We start from the raw sequence: 22,515 nt of genomic DNA, 5'->3' as shown, positions 1-22,515 counted from the left end.
ATATTAGAATAGCTACTCCAGCTTGTTTCTTGGGACCATTTGCTTGGAAAATTATTTTCCATCCTTTTACTCTGGGGTAGTGTCTGCTTTGATCACTAAGGTGCGTTTCCTGTATCCAGCAAAATGCTGGGTCCTGTTTCCGTATCCAGTCTGTTAGTCTATGTCTTTTTATTGGGGAATTAAGTCCATTGATGTTAAGAGATATTAAGGAAAAGTGATTGTGACTTCCTGTTATTTTTGTTGTTAGAGGTGGTATTATGTTTACTTGGATATCTTCTTTTAGGTGTGTTGAAAGATTACTTTTTTGCTTTTTCTAGGGTGTAGTTTCTGTCCTTGTGTTGGTGTTTTCCATCTGGTATCCTTTGTAGGGCTGGATTTATGGAAATTTATTGTGTAAATTTGATTTTGTCATGGAATAACTTGCTTTCTCCATCTATGGCAATTGAGTTTTTCTGAGTATAGTAGTCTCAGCTGGTGTTTGTGTTCTCTTAGTTTCTGTATGGCATCTGCCCAGGATCTTTTAGCTTTCATAGTCTCTGGTTATAAGTCTGGTGTAATTCTGATAGGTCTGCCTTTATATGTTACTTTACCTTTTTCCCTTATTGCTTTCAATAGTCTTTCTTTGTTTAATGCTTTTGGTGTTTTGATTATTATGTGACGGGAGAAATTTCTTTTCTGGTCCAGTCTATTTGGAGTTCTGTAGGCTTCTTGTATGTTCATGGGCATCTCTTTCTTTAGGTTAGGGAAGTTTTCTTCTATAATTTTGTTGAAGATATTTACTGGCCCTTTAAGTTGGAAATCTTCACTCTCTTCTATACCTGTTTTCCTTAGGTTTTGTCCTCTCATTTTGTCCTGGATTTCCTAGATGTTTTGGGTTAGGAGCTTTTTGCCTTTTGCATTTTCTCTGACTGTTGTGTGAATGTATTCTATGATATCTTCTGCCCCCTAGATTCTCTCTTCTGTCTCCTGTATTCTCTTGGTGATGGTGATGCTTGCATCTACGACTCCTGATCGCTTTCCTAGCTTTTCTAACTTCAGGGTTGTCCCCTTTTTGATTTCTTTATTGTTTCTATTTTCATTTTTAGATCATGGATGGTTTTGTTCATTTCCTTTGCCTGTTTGATTGTGTTTTCCTGTAATTCTTTAAGGGATTTTTATGTTTCCTCTTTAAGGACTTCTACCTTTTTACCCTTTTTACCTGTTTTTCCTGTATTTCTTTAAGGGAGTCATTTATGTCCTTCTTAGAGTCATCTATCATCATCACGAGAAGTGATTTTAGATCTGAGTCTTGCTTTTCGGGTGTGATTGTGTATCCAGGACTAACCTTGGTTTCTGTTGCTTATGTTCTTTCGATTGACTCCTGCCATCTGCATATCTCTAGTGCTACCTACCCTTGCTATCTGACTGGAGCCTGTCCTTCCTGTAATCCTGGTTGTGTCAGAACTCCTCATAATGTAGCAGTCTCTGTGATCCTGTGATCCTGAGATTCTGGGTGTGTCAGAGTTTCTGGGATTCAGCTGCCTCTGGTACCCTGAGATTCTGGTGGGACCAAGCTCCTGGGATACTGGGATTCTGGGATCCTGTGGTCATGGCTGTGCTATAGTGCCTGGGGTTTGAGCCTTCTCTGGGTGCTGTGGGACTGGCTACAGAGTTTGCATCCAATGTAAACCGGTGCAGACTGGAAGGAACCTGAGCCACTGTTCGGGTGGGGTTCCTGAGTCCCTGAATCCTGCTGGTCCCAGTTACTCCTGATGATGCTGGAACAGATGTTGTGTCCTACTCACCCCTGATCCTAAGATCCTGGATGTGCTAGAGCTCCTGGGAGCAGAGTCTCCTCTGGGTGCTGTGGGTTATATTATTTTCAAAGTAGCTGGTTCTATACTTGGTGTGTAATTTGTGTGATGAACAAAGGCAACAGTGAATTTTTTCTTTGTAAAGTTAAATTGTGGGACTCTAAAACCAAGTCAAATTGTGTCATAGAAATCTATCTGCTTTCATTAGACGAAGATAAAACTTGCTTTAGCTGCCTCTACCAAACAATCTAGTCCCTGCCTGTGTGTTCATCAGCCTGCATCCTACAGCTGGGAGGGTCTTTTGGCCCTTCCCATTGTCTTCTCTTATTATCTAGAGAAACCTGTTTTTTTTGTTTGTTTGTTTGTTTGTTTGTTTTTTCACTAGAAAAGTCTAAATCAGATTGTAACCTAGACAGCTGGTTCAACATTCAATTGCCTATGTGCATGGTTCTTTGATACAGATTCTTAGGTGTTCCTTATAAACTGGATCCACATAACAAAGTACCCTCAGAGAACTGTATGTTATCCTTTAAATGCATTAAAAAAAATTGAACTGAAAAGATGGCTCAGCAGAGTGTCTACTGCTCTTACAGAGAATCTGAATTCAGTTCTGGGCAGCTACACTGGGTGGCTCACAACTACCTACAACTCCAGCTTCAGCGGATCTGACACCTTCTGAAATCCACAGACAACTACACTCACAAGCTATTGCACATACACATACTCACACACACACATACACACACACTCATACAAATAAATGCGCACATACAAACACACTCGCATACAGACATGCACATGCATACACATACACAAACACATTGTAATATAAAAACACCTCTTTAAATAAATACATAAAAGTTTGAACATTTACCAGTTGTAAGTCAGACTTAAATTTCATTTCAAATTAAATAACATTCCTCTGAATAAAACCATGTTTCTACTTCCCTTTCTTTTCTCGACCACTGATACCATGATGTTTTGGTAAATGTTTAACACATGTCTGTTTCTTCGGGGCAAAAAAAGATATGTTATATAGTAATTTCCCATTTCTGTGGTATAACTACTCTTGCTATGACTAATCTTAAATTATCAATATAGAGCTGGGTATGACTCAGTGTACTACACAATACAGTGCTTGCCTAGTGTGTACAAAGCACTGAGGCATATCCGTAACACTGTGAAAAACAGACATGAACTATATGAGGGCACCAAATGGGCATAATCATTTCTCACAGATCAGTCACCATTAGATATCATTGATACTTGACACCTCTGCATCCCACAGCAAGGCCCAGTTTGACTTGAGAAAAACGTTGCTATTTTTTATGCCTTGGATGGATCCTCTGAAAGTTCACTGTCGCGTCTGCTCACAGTTGGATTCTTCTCAACAGCCTTTATTGCAGGAACACCTCAATGCTTCTACAGGGACCCCGGGTGCCCAGGGAGCCCTGCTTATATGCACCCCAGCACAGGAGAAGGCTCCGTGGGCCCCTGGGATTGGTCAGTCTGCCGGCACCCAATTTGCATGCACCCGGGAGGGGTTGGCACCAAATTCGAATTGACGCCTGCGCAGTGGTGTTGTTTATGACAACGGCAACCGGAAACTGGCGCCATCTTGGAGTTGACTTCCCACAGTTCACACTACAGGCTTCAGAGTTGGGAGATCAGGGGTGCTCCAGGCCTCTGTGAAGTAGGGTTTATTAGGTGTGGGGTCCTTCGTTTTAGGAGATGCTTTGAAAGGGATAGTTGGACCCTGCCATTCTCCACCTGCTCCCCACCTATCTCTGATTTCTGACAAGGTATGAGTTCTGGCACACTCACCATGACTGGCCACACTTACCTTAGGATCACACCACAGTCTAACCCATCTGGGACTTGAACTTCCAAAACCATCTGCTGGCTTTACTTCCCAAGGAGCATGTGCTAGAAATTTCACTGGAGTGGCACAAAGCTGATCAAAACCCTCTAAAAGGAACTTTGGAGGTTTATAGCTAAGAAAATTACATACCCAGATCTGGTATTTCTTTCGTAGAGGGAGGAACAGTATTTGTTATGTAATTCAATCAACCTTGAACTTGTGATCCTCCTGCTTCAGCCTCTCAGGTGCTAGGATGTACTAGCATAGCTTCTATGTATCATTGTACAGAACTTGGTTTTTAGAATTGACTTACATCTTTATGTTTTTGTTTGGATGAAGTTATACATGCCATTACACTTTCCCAGAGGTCAGAAAACAACTTGCAGGAGTCTGTTCTCGCCTTCCGCATGTGAGTGCTAAGGATCAAATTTAGGATGCCAGGTTTGGCTGCAGGCTGTCTGGACCTGCTGAGCCCTCTCACCTGTCCACAGGTTTCTTATGTTCATCATATTAGAGGAGGGGTGTACTTGTGTGTGTGTGTGTGTGTGTGTGTGTGTGTGTGTGTGTGTGTGTGTGTGCACGTTCACTTGTGCATGCACATGTTTATGTACTGATTTTCAATCACAATCCCTTCCTCAGTATAGACTTTAAAAACTAGAAGTTATTTTTCCAAGGAAATAGAAATGCTAATACCCACCCCCTCTGCTGACCTGTCTTCGAGCCCTTGTCTAGATGTAGGCCTTAAGGCGCTCCTCATTCCAGATCACTTGCTCCATATCTTGCACAGTCATTTGCAAAGACATGCACAGATTAATACTGCTGTGGACTCTACTTACTGTATGTCCCCTCATGCATGTTCGCTTTACATCATATACCCTTCTCCAGTTGGTTTCCACAGTTGTCCATGATCCATTCATGGACAAGGAATGGAGTCTCTATAAAAACTCAAAAGGGCTTGAGCATGGTAGTTCATGTCTTTAATCTCTGCATTCAGAAGGCAGAGGAGGGCATATGTCTGGGAACTTGAGGGCAACCTTGTCTACATAGAAAGTTCCAAGCTATCCAGTGCTACACAATGAGACCCTGTCTCAAAAACAATCACCAACAAACAAACAACAATACAAGATAGGATTTGAGAGCCTCTGGACAGTTGGACACACACAGGTCATGGAGGGGGGAGTAAATCAGATCCTCTCCCATATCTCATTCAATATGTGGGGGGTTTTTTGTCACCTGTATCCCCTGTGCTACGCTTTATAATAAACTGTAAATATTTATTAACATCCAAGATCTGTCAGTCACTTCATTGAGGCCAAGTGGTAAGTTAGGTAAACCACAACATAGAGCTGGCAGTTCAGAACATAGGTAAATAACCTGGGGCTGCTAATTGGTGTGGGCACTATCAGGGAAAGAGCTCTTAACCTGTGTATCTGACATCTAGGCAGAAAGTGCCTCAGCTAACTTGTATTGGAGACATGCGGCTCAGCTCCACTGCTATAGAGTGGCCTTCCTTGGTGTGTGGGAGGAATCATGCAAAACCTGACATCTTCTGTGATGATGGTGACAACAGAACTGAGAAAAAGCATGACATCTGAGTATTTCTTGATGTACTCAGAACACCTATATGTTTTAATTCGGAAAGAATGCAATTAAATCATGAATGGATATTAAAATTGCTAAAAGGTATATACAGCATTTGACATGGTCATCAAATTTACTCTGCAAATGACATAAACAGCACTTAATTTTCAGTTCACTTACCTTCTTTTAATAAATTCTATTAAACAGAATGTATATGCTTACATACTTTTCTATCTTGTAATTCTCCTTCTCTGTCTCTCTGTCTCTGTCTGTCTGTCTGTCTCTCTCTCTCTCTCTCTGTGTGTGTGTGTGTGTGTGTGTGTGTGTGTGTGTATAGAACTGCCAACGATCTGAGAAGACGAAAGGCACAGCCTTGCTGGATTAGAGATAAAAGACATTACTACTGTATGGAAAGAAACATGAGCTTTATATCCATGTCAATGACCCTTGTGTCATCAAAGACCAGTGGGATGGCATAGGGTGAGCCAGAAGTCAGTCTGTATCATAAACAGAGAGAGTTGTGAGTAAACAGGCCCGTGTCCCAGAGAGACCCCTAATAGATATTGTATTGACTTGGAGGGAGACACTGTTTCTATGTCCCAAGTTCTCCTTGCTCTAGTCATCGCAGATAGTCCAAGCAAAACTTCCGGTGCTTGCACTCACAAATATGCAGAAGCTTGAAAGCTCTGTGTAACCTTGTCTCTCCACAATATCAAGCCTTCAAAAGGTTGGGCGTGGTGGTATATTCCTGTAATGTTAGCACTTAAGGCTGAGACAGGATGGTCATTAGGTTAAGCTCAAGCCAAGCCTGGGCTACACAGTAAGAATATGTCTCAAGAATAACAATGCTGCCTGGAAAGATGGCTCTGCAGGTGAAAGCTCTAATTCTTCATGCCTGAAAACCTGAGTTTGATCCATGAAACCTGAGTTGAAAAGAAAAACAAACAAACAAACCAAAAAAGTCAGCTGTAGTGGCACACAACTGTGATCTAGCAAGGCTAACTGCATGGAAGCTGCTGGGTGAGCTAGCCTGGAGGGCCACAAACGGCAGCAGAAACCCTGCCTCAACAAGACGAAGATGAGAACTGATAGCCGAAAGCTGTCCGGTGGCCGTGCATGCCATGCATTGGGCACACACATATGCACACAATTTAAAAATTTGAAATAGAACCAAATCACAACAACAAAGCTTCATCCGATGCAATTGGTGTTATTTTGCTTCATGAACACGCATTTGGAAATACCCGCATCTTAGTTCTATTCCCTGATGCTATGATAGAATGCACTGACAAAAGCTACTTAGCAGAGGCGGAGTTTTTCCCATTAATTAATTAATTAATTAATTAATTAATTAATTTGCTTTATATCCTGATTGCAGCTCCCACCTGCTAATCCCCCATCAAACAGACCCTCCTCCCCTTCACCTGTGAGAAAGGGGGAGGTCCTTCCTGGGGAACCAACCCATTCTAGCACTTCAAATCACTACAGGACTAATTAATCCTCTCCCACTGTTGCTAGACAAGACAGCCTAGTTAAGACAACACAGGATGCACAAGCAAGGAACAGAGTCAGGGTAATCCCTCACTCCAGTTGTTGGGGACCCACATCTGCTACATACATGCCAGGGGGGTCCTAGCACCAGTCTTTGATTGGTGGTAGTTCAGTCTCTGGGAACCTCCAAGTGTCCAGGTTATTTGACTCTGTTGTCTTCCTGTGGAGTCCCTATCCTTTTCAGGTCTCTTAATCATTCCCCAAACTCTCCCACAAGACTTCCTGAGATCTGTTTAAAGTTTGGCTCTATGTCTTTGCATCAGTTTCTGTCAGCTGCTGCATGGAGCCTCTCAGAGGACAGTTATGACTGTGAATGCAGGCTGACAGATACAACCATAGCCCGAGGCTCCAAGATAGCTGAAGGAGGAAGGCAGGCCAACAATGAATCTGTATTGGTCCTCAGAGGACAGCACATTACCCCAGACCACCCATACTGGCAGGGGTTGCTACTGCGTTCATTTATGTTCATTTCACACAGGGCACCTGTGTAACCAGGCCAGCTGTGACAAATAGAGCTGTCAACAGTGTGCTCACTTGTTGGATTGTTGTGACAAGAGGCATGAGTGACTTCACAGAGGCAGGTTTTTATATCAGCTCACAGTTTAAAAGTGCAGAGAAGTGAAGGTGTGAGCAATGAAGAGCAGCTGACCATTACGCATTCAGTCAAGGAGCAGAGAGAGCAGCTGCAGTCCAGACACAGCCAAGGGGCAGAGAGGGCTGAGGGGGCAGAGAGGGGCTGAGAGGGCTGAGGGGGCAGAGAGGGGCTGAGAGGGCTGAGGGGGCAGAGAGGGGCTGAGAGGGCTGAGGGGGCAGAGAGGGGCTGAGAGGGCTGAGGGGGCAGAGAGGGGCAGAGAGGGCTGAGGGCCTGTACTCAGCCTGCTCTCTTCTTTTTACTCATCCTAGAACTCAAACTAGGAAGCATTATTGCCAACTTCTAGAATGGGACTTCCCACCTCAGTAAACTTTATCAGCCTAAGGTCTCACCGGCACAGCCAGAGGCTAACTTAGCAGACATGGTCCTTCCCAGACGCATGCAACGGGAGGTCTGTTTCCCAGGCAATTCTGGAGCATGTCAGGTTGACTTACCACTGTCCCAATGCCCACCTTGGCTTTCTCATTGTTTCCTTGTTGAATATTTGTCCCTTTATCAGAAATTATTTTTCTCCAGCATCAAGAAGAGCTTTCTTCCTAGTGGGTCTGCTGGACTTTCAGTTCTGCCCATTATTGCTGAAAATCAAATGCTGCTATTTCATCTTCATATTTGAGAGTTGTTTTTCCACTAACTAACAACTATAGATTGTTTTCTTTTGATTCCTTTTTGATTTTGACCTCCTGGCTCCTTTTGCAAGTGATTACACCATCTCACTCTTGCCCTTAATAGTCTGCCCTTGAACCGGGCGGTGGTGGCGCACGCCTTTAATCCCAGCACTTGGGAGGCAGAAGTAGGCTGATTTCTGAGTTCGAAGCCAGCCTGGGCTACAGAGTGAGTTCCAGGACAGCCAGGGCTACACAGAGAAACCCTGTCTCTAAAAACAAAAACAAAACAAACAAACAAAAAACCCAACAACAACAAAAACAAATAGCCTGCCCTTGCCTCAGGCTTCTCTTACGACTTAGCCTTCTGGTTGTAATTGTTTATAGCAGTTTCACACAGGGTACGGTAAACTATCTGTTTGCCTTGAGACTATTGAATGTGGCTTTACTGTTTCTTTTCAAGGTTGGAAGATTTTGAGCTACTATTTCTTCAAATACTCTACTTCATTTATATCTGATGCTTTCTCAATGTGACTTCTCCCTCCATGTGGTCTGTCACTTACTTATTAGGTCCATGTGTGACCTAATCTCTCTTTCTGTTCCGTTATTCAGACCATACATTCTCTCTTTAATTGCATTGAGACTGCTATTAAATCTACTCTTTGAGTTACTCATTCTAGTTACTTAATTTTGCAGGTCTAGTTTCTTTTATCTGGTCCTTTGTAATTCTGATATGACTTACTTGTTTTCAGTTCTGAAACGTGATTCTAAACCTTGTCTTTTATTTCTGGAAGGAGAGAAGACATTGTTTCAAAAATTCCTTCCTGGTGATAAGATTTCTGAAGTCTTTCCAGGACAGTTTTTATTTTAGTTATGGTTTTCTGTTTCCCTGTGGTCCTGGTTATTTGCTATTGTGCATCCAAATTCGCCTTTTAACAGTTATGTGTTGGCATAATTTGTGAATTAGGATAATGCTTGCTTTGGGTTATCTGGGTCTCTCATCAACATTTACTACAATTTCAATGATAAATGTACTTTGGACCCAACCTACCACCCTAAACATAGCCAATTGGCTCCCAGCTCACTCTTATTCTCAGCTATAATTCTTCGGAGTTCCAACCTCATGGCAAAGAGTTTCCTAAGTCCCCACATGGGAGGGAAAAAAAAACTGTTACAAGCACAAGACATCTTGCGAGTTTTTAAGTCTGTTTTAGGATTTTCAGACCCTACATGAACAACTGGCCGCAAGCTTGGAACACAAATCTCTATATTTTCTTTCAAACCTTGGGCAATTTCTCATACTTCTTTGTCTTTCATATTCATGAAATAAGGTCTCAGTCATATCTATACTTTAACTCACGAGAAGATTTGGTGTTACCTATGAGCTTGTTACTATTAGATTGCTTGGTTATGTGTTAGTTATAATGTCTCGTCAGCATTAAAGAACAGGTGGATCATCATGGAACAGGTGAGTGCCTCACTTCCTTTAGGTTTAACGCCCTTTGCAAACAAAGTTGTTTCCCTGAGGTAACTACCTCTACCACTGTCTGCAAAAATGACAGTGCTATCCCCTGCCACTTGGAACATTATGGAAGAGACTAATATCGGAGTTAGGATTTCCCTAATCGATGGGAAGATCCATGCTTATCACCACGCTATTTCAAGGCTGCTAGATAGAAGAACGCAGTTGAAGAATGCAGTTGGCCCAAAAGTTGGCAAGTATGCTTTGTTCTAACGAGATGTTAGATTCACGAAAGATCAAATTTGAAAAGATTTCCATTTTAAGGCGTGCCAATTGTGCAGCATTGAAGGGAGAGATAAGTGTGTGTGTCTGGACTTCAAGTCCACTGAAAATAGTTCAGCTGCCGAGCAGAGGGCGTGATTGTTTTGTCAGCAGGCAGCTGAGGGGTGAGTGAGGACAGCCAGGCTGGTACAATGCCACACTTCCCTGTGTGCCCAACTCATGTCATGGGTCTTTTTCCCTGGTCAGCTCTGTCTGCCTCCAGACCCCTCTGCTTAATAATCACTATATATTTAAATTAAATTGTGATGCCTCTGTAAGTTTTGTGTATACTCACAGATTACATCACTTCTTAGAAATAAAATTTGTGAAGAGCAGAAGTCATGCCATCCCCCTACATAATGAAGCGATCTGACTCACAGGGATGGGGAGCACGGAGCAGGGCAACAGCCAGCGCACGCACATCCAGGAAATACCTACCATTGGAGAGGCTGAACTGAGTAAAGGGCTGACTGTGTGCATAGAGAATGTTGTTAAGGTGCAGTCGTGCCCAACCCACAGTTCTTGGGAACCTTCTGTGTCTGAGATTGAGCCAGAGTTAGAGAATGAACACAAGAAGACTCAAAAGACACTCGTACCTGTGAGGACATTTGTATTTTAGTGAATATGCCTTAAGTAGTACCACAATCCCATAAAAACAATAATACCATCAAAGGTTAACAGTACAGAGAAATACAAGCAAGTCTGTCTAGGGAATTCCAGGAAGACTTTTGAAGCAATATAACACATGTTTTTAGTGAGGACAGGCTTGCCAGGAAAGCAAATGACAAGAAGGAATTCCAAACATGGAAAACAAAACCATTATAATAGTGGCATGCAACCTGTCACTTCAGTACAGGGAGGCCGGGGCAGATGGTAAATTTGAGAGCAGAGTGGGCCATAGAAAAATCATGGGAGAGATAGTAGTCAGAACTTTAGGATTTAACCACATCTGCTAACATGCCCCAGGTAAGACAATCAAAACAAAACAAAACAATCCCAAGCCATCATATAGGCCCCTCAGAGCAGGACACAGCATCTATGTACAGAACATGGGAGGGTAACAGGGGTGCTGGAGGAAATACGGGCACCACATTTCTCTGCTTGAGTCATATTTGATACCATACACCCAAACATATTAGGTAGGGTGTGCATTGTGTCACCAATTTCTTGTTTATTTTTAAATTTCATTAAGCACATTTACATGTTTTCGGCAACAGAATCTCCAGCATGCCCCTCAGTCACACAGACACTACTGTGCTCATAGTCTGTTTCCTCTGCCCTTGGAAACACTGTATTCCTTGACTCTAGCTTAACCCAGGGGCTGAAATCTGTCAGTAAACTGTAGACAGAAGGAGGTTCCTTGAAAGCATCCCTGTGAGGAGCAGGTAAAGTCCCAATTGTTGTGCATCATTGACAGATTCTGATGCCTTAGATCCATGGGAATGTAAGAGCCGTACTGAGGTTAGACTCAGGGGAAAGGGAAAGCTGTCCTGTGGTTCAAGTACAAAAGCTAGGAATGATGGACCTTAACTAAAACCGTTGTATGCAGAAACTATCAACCAAAGCTTTCTACTCCTTGGATGACTGTAGCCTGTGACTGCTCACCTACAGAGACCCAAAGAGATCAATAAGCTGGCGCTGCCGGTGCCTCTTCCTCCTCTTCCTCCTCCTCTTCCTCCTCCTTATGCTCTTTAAACTAACCACATGCTCACACAGCTGTACGTAATGAGCAAGCTGAGCATCAGTGCTGCTGGTGCATCTCCATCAAAGCTATGGCTCACCTTCCCCAGCTTCTCTGAACATGTGCCCGTGTGCCTGCCCTTTCTTCGTCCCCTCATCTTCTTTGTTGAGTCAACTACCAAACTGCAGAGGATGTTGCACATCCCTCTTGCTCCTATCAACCTCCTCCTATGTAAGACAGTTTTGTGATAACTTTGTTTCTTGACTGCAGACTTCAGGAAACAGTTGTGATCAAGGCTCCCATAGCAAAAACAGAGGGACTCAAGAAAATGTTTCATATTACATCTGATCATGCCCAGTTCCTTCACTAGTGTTTTGGCAGAAACATTAGCAGCCATATTTACAGGCAACGCACAGAAACGGAAGACAGTATTCTGGAAGAGGGCACAAATAGTTCCCCAAGAAAGTGACTTAGCCAAACACCTTTTAAAAAAAAATCTCCTGGCCCATAGCTCTACCCACAGATGTGGAGCTCAGTAGTAAGAACTGGCACCAAGACCTGTGAAATTCTGCAGAGTAGAGAAAGCATCACCAAAACAAAGACACACTAAACAGCTAAGAAACCTGACCATACAAAGAGGAGGAAACGTTATTATTTACACTTTCAGATGAAAAACACAAACAAACAAATGGAGGCATTAGGAATTGTAAATATAATAGAAATTATGAATTTAAAAGTTTGAAGATAAAGTTAAAATCTTCTAGAAAGTGGAATTAAAAGTTCAAGTGCTGTAAGATAATTTTTTAAAAATTTTGTCAGGTGGTGGTATCATGTGTTTCAGATCTCAGGCCAGCCTGGTCTACAGAATAAGTTTCAGGGCAGCCAGATTATACAGAGAAAGCCTGTCTTGACCATTCCCTCTCCCCATTTTTAAAACTGGGGCATTATCATCATGTCCTTAAGTAATAGTAAGGAGCATGGGGAATGCTCTGGAGAAACTCAGTGAAAGAGTCATCTATGGAGCAGAAGCTCATGAGGTCCATATGAAGAGGCTGCTAGAGCACACAGCACATAAATAAAAAAATCCTCCTGCCAAGGTTCATCCTTAGGAAATTTCAAAATACTGGGGACAAAGGCTTTCCATAAATGGAAAAGCAAGTTGTATGTGCTCCTATAAGGAGCTCTAGCCTCCATTCATGCACATGTGCACCCCCCCACACACACACACACAAAGTTGATAAAAGTCTTGGAGAGACATTAGAATTTTCAAACCATTGTGCAGAATGCCTGCTATAAAGGATTTAAGAAAAGAGGGTTTACTCTGGCTCTGACTACTCAGAGGATAGCCAATCAGGGTGGGAAAAGGATGGAGGTGAGACTGGTCCTGATCAAGGTCTCTGGAAGCTGCTTGTTCCTGTCTCTACAGAGCAAAATGCAGAGAAAGAGAAACTGGCTTTCACCTGCCTTGTTTTCCCCCAGCTTTACTCAGCTGGCGAGCTAGCCTGTGTACACCACGGTGCCACCACTTTCGGGGTGGGGCTTGCTTTCACAGTTAATCCTGTCTGGAAACACCCTTACAAACAAGCTCAAAGGAGTGGCTCAGTCATGCCCTAGGAATTTCTTAATCCAGTTAAATTGACAATTAAAACCAACTCTTGCAGGATAAAATGATTTCCAAATTTGAATCCTATGCTCCATCAAGCTAAGAACTACGAGGAATGGAGCATGGGATCTCCTAAATAAGGGGTAGTATTTTATTGTTAAGGCATTTGTCTTATTATTTTGTAAAAGCATAGATTTATTTACTCTAACACACACATGTACACAGGAACACACACACACATACACACACACACTGAGGGTAGGGGTGTTACATATATGGAACCCAAGGTTTTACCCATATTAAGTCATTGCTCTACAACTGAGCTACATCCCCAGCCCAGCACATGTACATTTGTCATGTTGTTCACTGCACTCTTTGCACACTTTAATATGCTCTATACTGGCAACTTTTAATTTTGCAAAATACATGTTGGACAAAGAAAGTCTAACAAGAAAATAAGAGAGTGGCACCATCTATTGTGAGTTGTAAAAATGTTCCTCACGGCAGACCCTGGTCCTTACCAACTCTGTAAGTTACTTTTCTCATTGCTGTGGCACAGAGCTTGACAGAAGCACCTTGAAGAAGAGGTTTATTCTGGCTTACAGCCTATCATGGCAGAGAAGAAGAGAATCCACAGTGGTGGGAGCATTTCAACCATGTCGTGGCTGGTCACATCATGGTGCCAAGCAGGAAAAAAGAGAGAATGGTCAGGAAGCAGAAGTAGCTATCAGGTTTAAGCCCTACCACACCCCTGCCAGGGAGGCAGGGTCCCAAAGATGCCACCACCTCTAAACACACAGCACAGCCAACTGGAGACCAAGCCCTCAACCACAGGAGTCGGTACAGATGTTTCACATTCAAACACAACATTTTCATTTTTATAGGCAGTCCTGTGCAGTGTGCTCTGTGAGCAATCTATCCCAATTATAACCACAACTCTATTTTTGCTAAATTATAGACCTATCAGTTGATGTATGTCATTCAAAATGTTACTATTTTCTGCTATACGTTTTTGACCCTAGAAATAAGCATGCTGGCAAGACAGAACCATTACCACAATATTCTTCCTGTTTGCTACTCAAGGAGACTTTGGGTGCAGGCTGGCTGCTCTAATCACATAGGCAAGTTTTGCAATAGGCAAGTTGTTGTGGCCTTTTCTAGTCTCCCCATCAATAACACAGGAAATAAATGTCCTTGTCTTGTGTGTTTTGTTTCTTGGGGAGCTTTTTAAGAGCTAATATTATTTTTTTCTTATCCTTGTTTACAAATATCAGGGTTGTAATGTCATAAATTAAAAGTGGCTATAACACCAGCCAAGAGGTTGCCCATATGTAATTCCAGAACTTGGGAGACTGAAGCAGGGGGATAGCTACATGTACAAAGCCAATTTGGACCTAACAACAAGCAATAGGCCAGCCATGGGAACAGCAAGACTCTGTCTCCAAACAAAACAAAAGAAAACAAAAAACAGTGTTTATTACTCTTCTCTAACACTGACAAATAAATGCAGACTGAGTGGTTTTACTTGTTAACAGCCTCTCTCTCTCTCTCTCTCTCTCTCTCTCTCTCTCTCTCTGAGATAGGATTTCTCTATAGCACTGATAACCATGTTGGCCTTGAACTCCAAGATCTGCCTGCCTCTGCTCCCAAACTTTGGGATTAAAGGTGTTTTAACTTGGAGATAAACATAGTCACAATGAAAAGAGAGAATGGAGGGGATGGTAGCACTTGCTTGTGATCCCATCATCGAGAAGTGGAAACAGGGTTACCTGGAGTTCAAGATCATTCTTGGCTACTTGGGATGGAACCAGCCTGGGCAACATGAGTCCCTGCTTCAGCACCTACTCCCAATAATAAATTAAGTATGATAGCACTAAAACTTGATGTGCAACAGTCCCTTATGGGGTTCTCTGAGGTGTGGAACTATTAATTCTTTTTAAAATTCTGTAAGATTTTTTTCAACCAATATTCTTGATGCTTCTTAAAGTACAAAGTACTTTTGTTTAGGAAAATAAAAGGATACAGTATGTCAGGAGGCATCTAGGCATCTAGGAAAGACTGAATGCATCAAAGTAAGTTTTGGGAAATGGCCCACCATTTTGCATTGCTGCTGTAGGTAAACTCTGAATTGCAAGGCCTTCAGAGACTTCATTCCAGGATTGCTTCTTGCTACTGATATGCCTTTCCTGTCACTATTACATAGTTCCTGGGAATTAGCACATCCTATTGGGCAGACTTCCTGCAGATCAACAAGGATGTACTCTCATTTAGCAATGCTGTATAGACATACTGATAACTTCATAATTCCTGAGAATGATTTTATAGAATTCTTAAATTTATACAAATAATTTTCAGCCCTCTAAAAATCGGCAAATGGGGTTCTGTAAACCTTCACGTGTTACATGCTAATTGCACTGGAATAAGAAAGCAGGCTTGAAACAGATTTATGATCAGTGAAACATTTCTTCTAGGTTAGATATGATGAAACTATTATCTGGTAAATAAAGGTCATAAACTGGGAATGGACAATATATTGTAGTTACAAGGACAGAAAATAAAATATTGACTGGTTTATCTATAAAAAGATTTCAAAATAATAAGACACTAGGCAGATGATTTGTTTTTTGGTAAAACTGTTCTAACTCATGACATAAGAACTATAGTTTTAAACTTTTAATGAACTTTTGGAGCTAGCAACAGATAATGTTTAGTTGGGTATTAGTCTTAATGGAAACACATGTAAACATTTCTGCTGTAATTCCTTATCATTTATGACTTGAATTAGTGTCTTAAACTTGCTATGAACTTATGGGGAAAAAATACTTGGAAACCATATGATCTATTCTTCTCCTAAGAAAGTATAAGAACTAAGAACCAACAATAAGAAAAGGGTTTTTTTTTCTTACTTGCAACAATAAAAAGGTAGAAGCTTTTTTTCCAGCAATAACGGTGAAGTCTTTTTTTCTTACATTCAGAAATAAAAAGGTAAAGCTTTTTCTTTGAGCAGTAAAGGTTGGAGTTCCTTTTTCATCTAGAATGAGTGAGAGTTTTTTCTGTGTTGAAACTTGCTCATTGGAAGTTGCTTTTGCTCCATCCACCATATATATGTATATATATATATATATATATATACATATTACAAATATACATATATATATCCACCTAATATATGTATATATCACAAATATATATATATATATATATATATGTGTGTGTGTGTGTGTGTGTGTGTATGCATGAACACATGTGGAGTTGATGGGACAGGTGGTTGGGCCTAACCAGAGTGTGTGTGCATGTGTGTCATGTGTGTGTGTGTGCTGAGTTAATTACCAGATGCCAACAGCTTTTGGTCTATGAATAGCAAAGAGTTAAGTAAGGTAAGTACTACTAAAAGTAAGCAACCTTTGCCCTTGCAAAACCAAGTTTTGCCCCTGAAACCACCAACCCTACCCATTGCAATTTTCCTCAGTACATGGTACTGGGCTGGTTCTCAGCAACAAACAGTACAAAAAGAAAATGGGAAATAACGAAGGTGACTTCTTCCCTAGCAACCAATATTATAGTCATTTCTGACCAAAGACTCATAAAGCAAGAAAGGGGACTAAACATTAAGTTGCAGTATGAGCGGTTGCCTTGCTTCACAGAATGAAAAGGTCAGAAAACTTTTTAAAAAAAGACATAAAACCCAACATTTAAAGGAGAGATTTCAGAAAATTATGCTTTGTAGTATTAAAGCATATTATAGATTCTTATCATCTTACTTCTCCTCTATGTGGAAATGTATATATGCCTCTTGAGCACCAACATAAAATTCCCAGTTTCCTTCTAAAAATCACAATGTGGCCTGGACCATTTTAAATTTGGTACCTTGAGTTTTAAGGTATTTCTTCAGCCAAAGTAATCATTTATATAAAGTTCAACATGAGTTTGGAATGCTAAATCTAGACTATGATCTGGATGGGATTAAGGGACTTCTAGGACGTTCTGAGATAAAGCTGTACTTTGTGAGTGGTGCAAGTATAAATACATAACAATGCCCTAAATCCTCTGCTATTGGATCAGTCCAAACTCCTTCCCTCACCCTCAGGCTGAAAACAAGCAGACCCACCCCTGGCTCTTGGCTCTGTAGGGATGAAAGGCTCTATGGCAGGGCTAGGTTCTAGAGAATGGCTCACTTTCCCTTTAGAGATTTAAGGGTCTGGAAGCCCAGGCTGTTTAAGCTCGAAATCTGGAAAGGCCTGCTGGCCTGAGGGCTAGGCCAGGAACCAGAGCAGCAGAGAGCTGAAAGAGGTGTCTTAACTACCTTGGTCTAGTCTCTGCAACTGTCAGAACATAAAATAGGTAAACCCTTGCAACCAGTTTCCCAAAGAGAGAAACAACCTGAAGATTAAATCCAAGGAAAACAAAAGATCATACAAGAGAGAAGTTATAAAATAGATCACAAGTATAGATTAAAAAAAATCAAGAACCTACAATAAGAATATTTACAGAAATATAACCCTGTCCAAACTACCTTCAAATGCAAGTCTGTGTTTGTCTTTTAGTTTACAGAATTTGAGATATTTTCTTTGTTTTTAATTGGTTTGTTCCTTTAAAAATACATTTTGATGAGATGACAGAAAAGGCATTTGTCACCATTTCTAACAGCAAACACTCCAGAGATGTAGGCATTAAGAATGTATGAAGTATCCAAAGATTGATCTCTTCCTAACTTAATAACAGTGTCTTAGAGATTCCACTGCTGTGAAGAGACACCATGAACAAGGAAACTTTTATAAAGGACAAGACTTAATTGGCACTAGCTTATAGGTTGAGACATTTAGTCCAATATCATCAAGACAGAAAGCATGGCAGCATCCAGGCAGGCTTGGTACTGGAAGAACTAAGAGTTCTACATCTTGTTCTGAAGGCAAACAGGTGGACACTGGCTTCCAGGCAGCTAGGGGGAGGGTCTCAAAACCCATCCCCACAGTGACACTCTTCCTCCAATGAGGCTACACCTACTCCAATAAAGTTACACATCCTAATTGTGCCACTCCTTGGGCCAAGCATATTCAAACCGACACAGTCCACTCCTTGGTCCCATAGGCTTGTTCAAACACATGAGTCTGTGGGGGCCATACCTAAACATAGCATAATGCAAAATACATTGAGTCCAACTTCAAAAGACCCCATAGTCTATCATAGTCTCAACAATGTTAAAATTCCAATGTTAAAACTCTCTTCTGAGGTTCATCTAATTACTTAAAAGGAACTCCTTATAAACTCAGAATCAAAAAAGCAGATCACATACCTCCAACATCACATGATATACATTACCATTTCAAAACTTCATATGAGGAAATAATAGACCAAAGCAAGACCAAAATTCAGCTGGACAAACTCCAAACTCATCACCTCCGTGTCTAATGTCCAACTCCTTTCTGCTTTGTTGACTGCAGCACAGTTCTCTTTGGATGGTTCCACTTGCTGTTAGCAGCTTTCCTCAGCAGGTATACCACAGCCCTGGCACCTCGAACATCTTGGGGTCTCCAAGACAACTTCAACATTACAGCTTCTTGTTCCAGTTTCTGGTCTCCTCCAAATGGCTTGGGTCACATCTCTAACTATGCACTCTGGTTGACTCCATTCCACTGCTGCCGCTGTTCTTGATATTGGCATCTCCAAAACACTAGGGTCTACTGTTGCAACTATACTTCACCAATAACCTCTCATAGGCTCTCTTCATGGTGCCAAGCCTCAACTTCTTTGCATGACCCTTCCAGTCCTGGGTTGTCAACTGCAACTGAGGCTGTACCTTCACCAGGCCTCTCCTGGGCTCTCACAGTGCCAAGCCTTAGCTGCTCTCCATGACTCCATCATGTCTAAAAAACCAGTACCATTTGGGTGATTCTTACATACTACCAAATCCAGCTATTTCTGGAACACTGGAACACAGCCTTTTTTTTGTTGTTTTGTTTTTTTTGTTTCCTTTCAGAAAGCATGTCACCACAGTGACACTGGTCTCTTAATCACTGATAATTTCTTAGCTCCTGCTAATCAACATCAATTTTCCCAGTAGTCATTCTATTCTTGATTCTAAAGCCAGAGCCACACGGTCCAAGTGGCTGAGGTCTACTGCTTATTGGAGCTGGAACATGGCCCACTTGTTCATTATTACTAGCTTTCATTTCCAACTCCTTCACTGTCTAAGCTTGGCTGTCATGGAACTTGCTCTGTAAATGGAATTTGAATTCTGAGATTCGCATGACTTTATCTCCAGAATGTTGGGCTTAAAGGTGTGTACCACCGCCCCTTACCTCACTCCGTACCAGGCTAGTCTTGAACTCAGAGATCTGCTCTCTCCTAGGATTAAAGGTGTATACGACCATGCCTGAACCTAAGTTTTTCATGGCCACTGTGCCTCAAGATTGGAATCAAAAGCCCGTGTTTTCCAGCCTCAAGATATGGATCACAAGTATACCCTTCATTTCTGGATAGTAGTTCATTACAGACTAAAAGTCCAAATGAAAACCATAACCAAGTAATAATGCCTAGCATGATTTAACAATTTCTTTCTCAACTACAAACACATAAACAATAAGCTGGGTGGGATCTTGTCCTGAGGTCACCACTATGTTAATCTGTTTATTTCCGGGAACATAAGATTCCGCCCTATTGTTCTTCTTGGTGTCCCTTTGTTCTTTGAACCTTACATTTTATATTCTTTCTCCCAAAGCTTGCTACAGTTGATCAAAATGCTATTCATGGGACTAAACCAGAGAATAAAGTCTCTGCTGGGCTTTTTTGAGGCTTCCTTTGCCAATGCAATTAATAGAAATCTCTTTACCTTAGCCTCAGGCAGGTTCTTCAGAAAAGGGCAAAAGTAGCCACATTCTTCACCAAAAAAAGCACAAAAACAGTTTCTAGGCCAACTATTGAGATTCTTCTCCACTGAAACTTATTGGTCCAGGTCTGCACAGTTCAAATCACCCTCAGCACCAATGTCTTTCATATTCCTACAAGGATGGTCCAGTAATACTTAAGGTATTTCACTGCTTTCCAAAGTCCCAAAATTCACATTCTCAAAAAATAAAAATTAAAAAAATGCATGCATGGTCAGGGCTATCCTAGCAATTTGTAATTCTTGTACCAACTTCTGTCTTAGCTAAGGTTTCCATTGCTATGAAGAGACACCATGACCAAGTCAATTCTAATAATTGACAACATTTAATTGGGGCTAGCTTACAGGTTTAGAGGTTCAATCCGTTATTATCTAGGCAGGAAGCATGGCAGCGTTCAGGCAGGCAGAGCTGGAAGAGCTGAGAGTTTTACATCATGTTCAGATGGGAAACAGAAGACTGGCTCATCCCCATGGTGAAACCCTCCCTCCAAGGAGGCCACACCTACTTCAGCAAGGAGGCCACACCTACTTCAGCAAGGTCACACAGCCTGTTTATGTGACATGTTTATGTCATTCGCTGGACTAAGCATATTCAAACCATTGCACACAACATTTTAACCACAGTGTTTGGGAAACTAGGGCAGGAGGATCACAAGTTCTAGAGCAGCATAGGCTATTTAGAGAGCCACTGTGTTTAAAAGGAAGGAAGAAAGGAAGGAAGCAAAGAAGGAAGGAAGGAAGGAAGGAAGGAAGGAAGGAAGGAAGGAAGGAAGGAAGGGAGAGAAAGAAAGAAAGAAAGAAAGAAAGAAAGAAAGAAAGAAAGAAAGAAAGAAAGGAAGGAAGGAAGGAAGGAAGGAAGGAAGGAAGGAAGAAGGAAAGAGAGGGAAGGTTGTTTAGATGGTGCTGGAAAGATGGCTCTGCAGCTTTGAGGAGGTCCTGAGTTCAGTTCTCAGCGCCCACATGGAGCACATGGCGGCCTGTGAATTCAGCTTCTTCTAGCAACCTGGGCATACATGGCTGACTTGTGCAGAACATAAACAATAACAGAGCGGGAATGAAGAGATACACCTGCACACACGTGGCATCTACACACAAGTACACATAAAGAGGAATAAATGTTTTAAAAATAGAATTGATTGAGAATATATATGCAGACCATAAAAGCAACTGAATTCTTAAGGTTTACTATCAATTACTTAGATTGCAGGTAGTTGCATAATTTAAGTCAGGAAAAATAGGCTTGATGTAAGTGTGTGTGTGAGTGAGTGTGTGTGAGTGAGTGAGTGTGTGTGTGTGTGTGTGAGTGTGTGTGTGAGTGTGCGTGTGTGTGTGTGTGTGTGTGCGTGTGCGTGTGTGTGTGTGTGTGTGTATGTGAGTATGTGAGTGTGGGTGTGGGTGTGTATGTGGGTGTGAGTGTCTGTGTGTGTGTGTGAGTGTGTGTGTGTGTGTGTGAGTGTGTGAGTATGTGTGTGTGAGTGTGTGTGTGAGTGTGTGTGTGTGTGAGTGTGTGTGTGTGAGTGTGTGTGAGTGTGTGAGTATGTGTGTGTGAGTGTGTGTGTGAGTGTGTGTGTGTGTGAGTGTGTGTGTGTGTGAGTGTGTGTGTGTGAGTGTGTGTGAGTGTGTGTGTGAGTGTGTGAGTATGTGTGTGTGAGTGAGTATGTGTGTGTGAGTGTGTGTGTATGTGTGTGTATGTGTGTGTGTGTGTATACATGCCCGAGGATGCCAGAGACCTAGCATGCTCCTGAAGCTAGAGTTGCAGGTGGTGGTGAACCACCTGATGAGGATGTTAGTAACCAAACTCAGGACCTCTGGAAAAGCACTACACACTTTTCTGCACTGAGCCATCTCTTGCACAACAAGCCCTAAATACTATATTTTTCTCATACTTTCTATTTGACTTTAAAAGTAAAAGTATAAACTGTAGTTCAAGATGCATGTTAGATTACCAGCATCTCAGCATAATAAATAAGTTAATATTTATGTGTGTGTTTCTTTCTGTGCCCACCACAATGATCTGTAGGCCTTCCACAGTGAGTCGGAGCCAACAAGCTACTAGTCTTTCTGTATACTAATCACACACAATGGACACGAGGCAAAGCTACCAGTAAGGAATCTAATGGCTGATAGCAGTCATTAATTCTTGCCCAAAAGGAGGGAGGGGTACTGGAAAAAAATGTTTTGTATTTTCTGAAAATACTACAGAAAGTACTCTGGATCATATAGAAAGTCATAAAGATGAGTGGGCCAGATGCCCAATAAGGTCAAACAAACAGCCACATCTTATTTTAATGCTCCTTTCTTAAAAGTTAATTATTCCATCAAGTGCTTTAGGATATGTTTGTGAAGGACATTGAGGTCCTCTGTGAGCACAGGCATGATCTCATGTGTTCCCTGCCAGCACCAGGAGGCAGAATAAACCTTGGCTCTCTTGCCTGAGGATGGAAAGTTTACAGAGCTGGCTGGCCAGGACTTCTCCACTGGCTTGCCTCTATCAGTACTCTATCGCAGACTGAGTGGAACAGAGA

The 22,515-nt window shown here is 41.8% G+C and overlaps 1 long non-coding RNA gene across 1 annotated transcript in view; it reads right to left on the bottom strand.

Annotated features, from left to right (window-relative positions):
* The window catches only part of 9330111N05Rik (RIKEN cDNA 9330111N05 gene), a 115,784-nt gene that overhangs the window by 79,969 nt on the left and 13,300 nt on the right, over nt 1-22,515 (bottom strand). The gene's annotated exons all lie outside the window — the stretch shown is intronic.

Source organism: Mus musculus, chromosome 13 (assembly GCF_000001635.26).
Source record: "Mus musculus strain C57BL/6J chromosome 13, GRCm38.p6 C57BL/6J".
NCBI lineage: Eukaryota > Metazoa > Chordata > Mammalia > Rodentia > Muridae > Mus > Mus musculus.
This window is presented reverse-complemented; position numbering and strand designations above follow the sequence as displayed.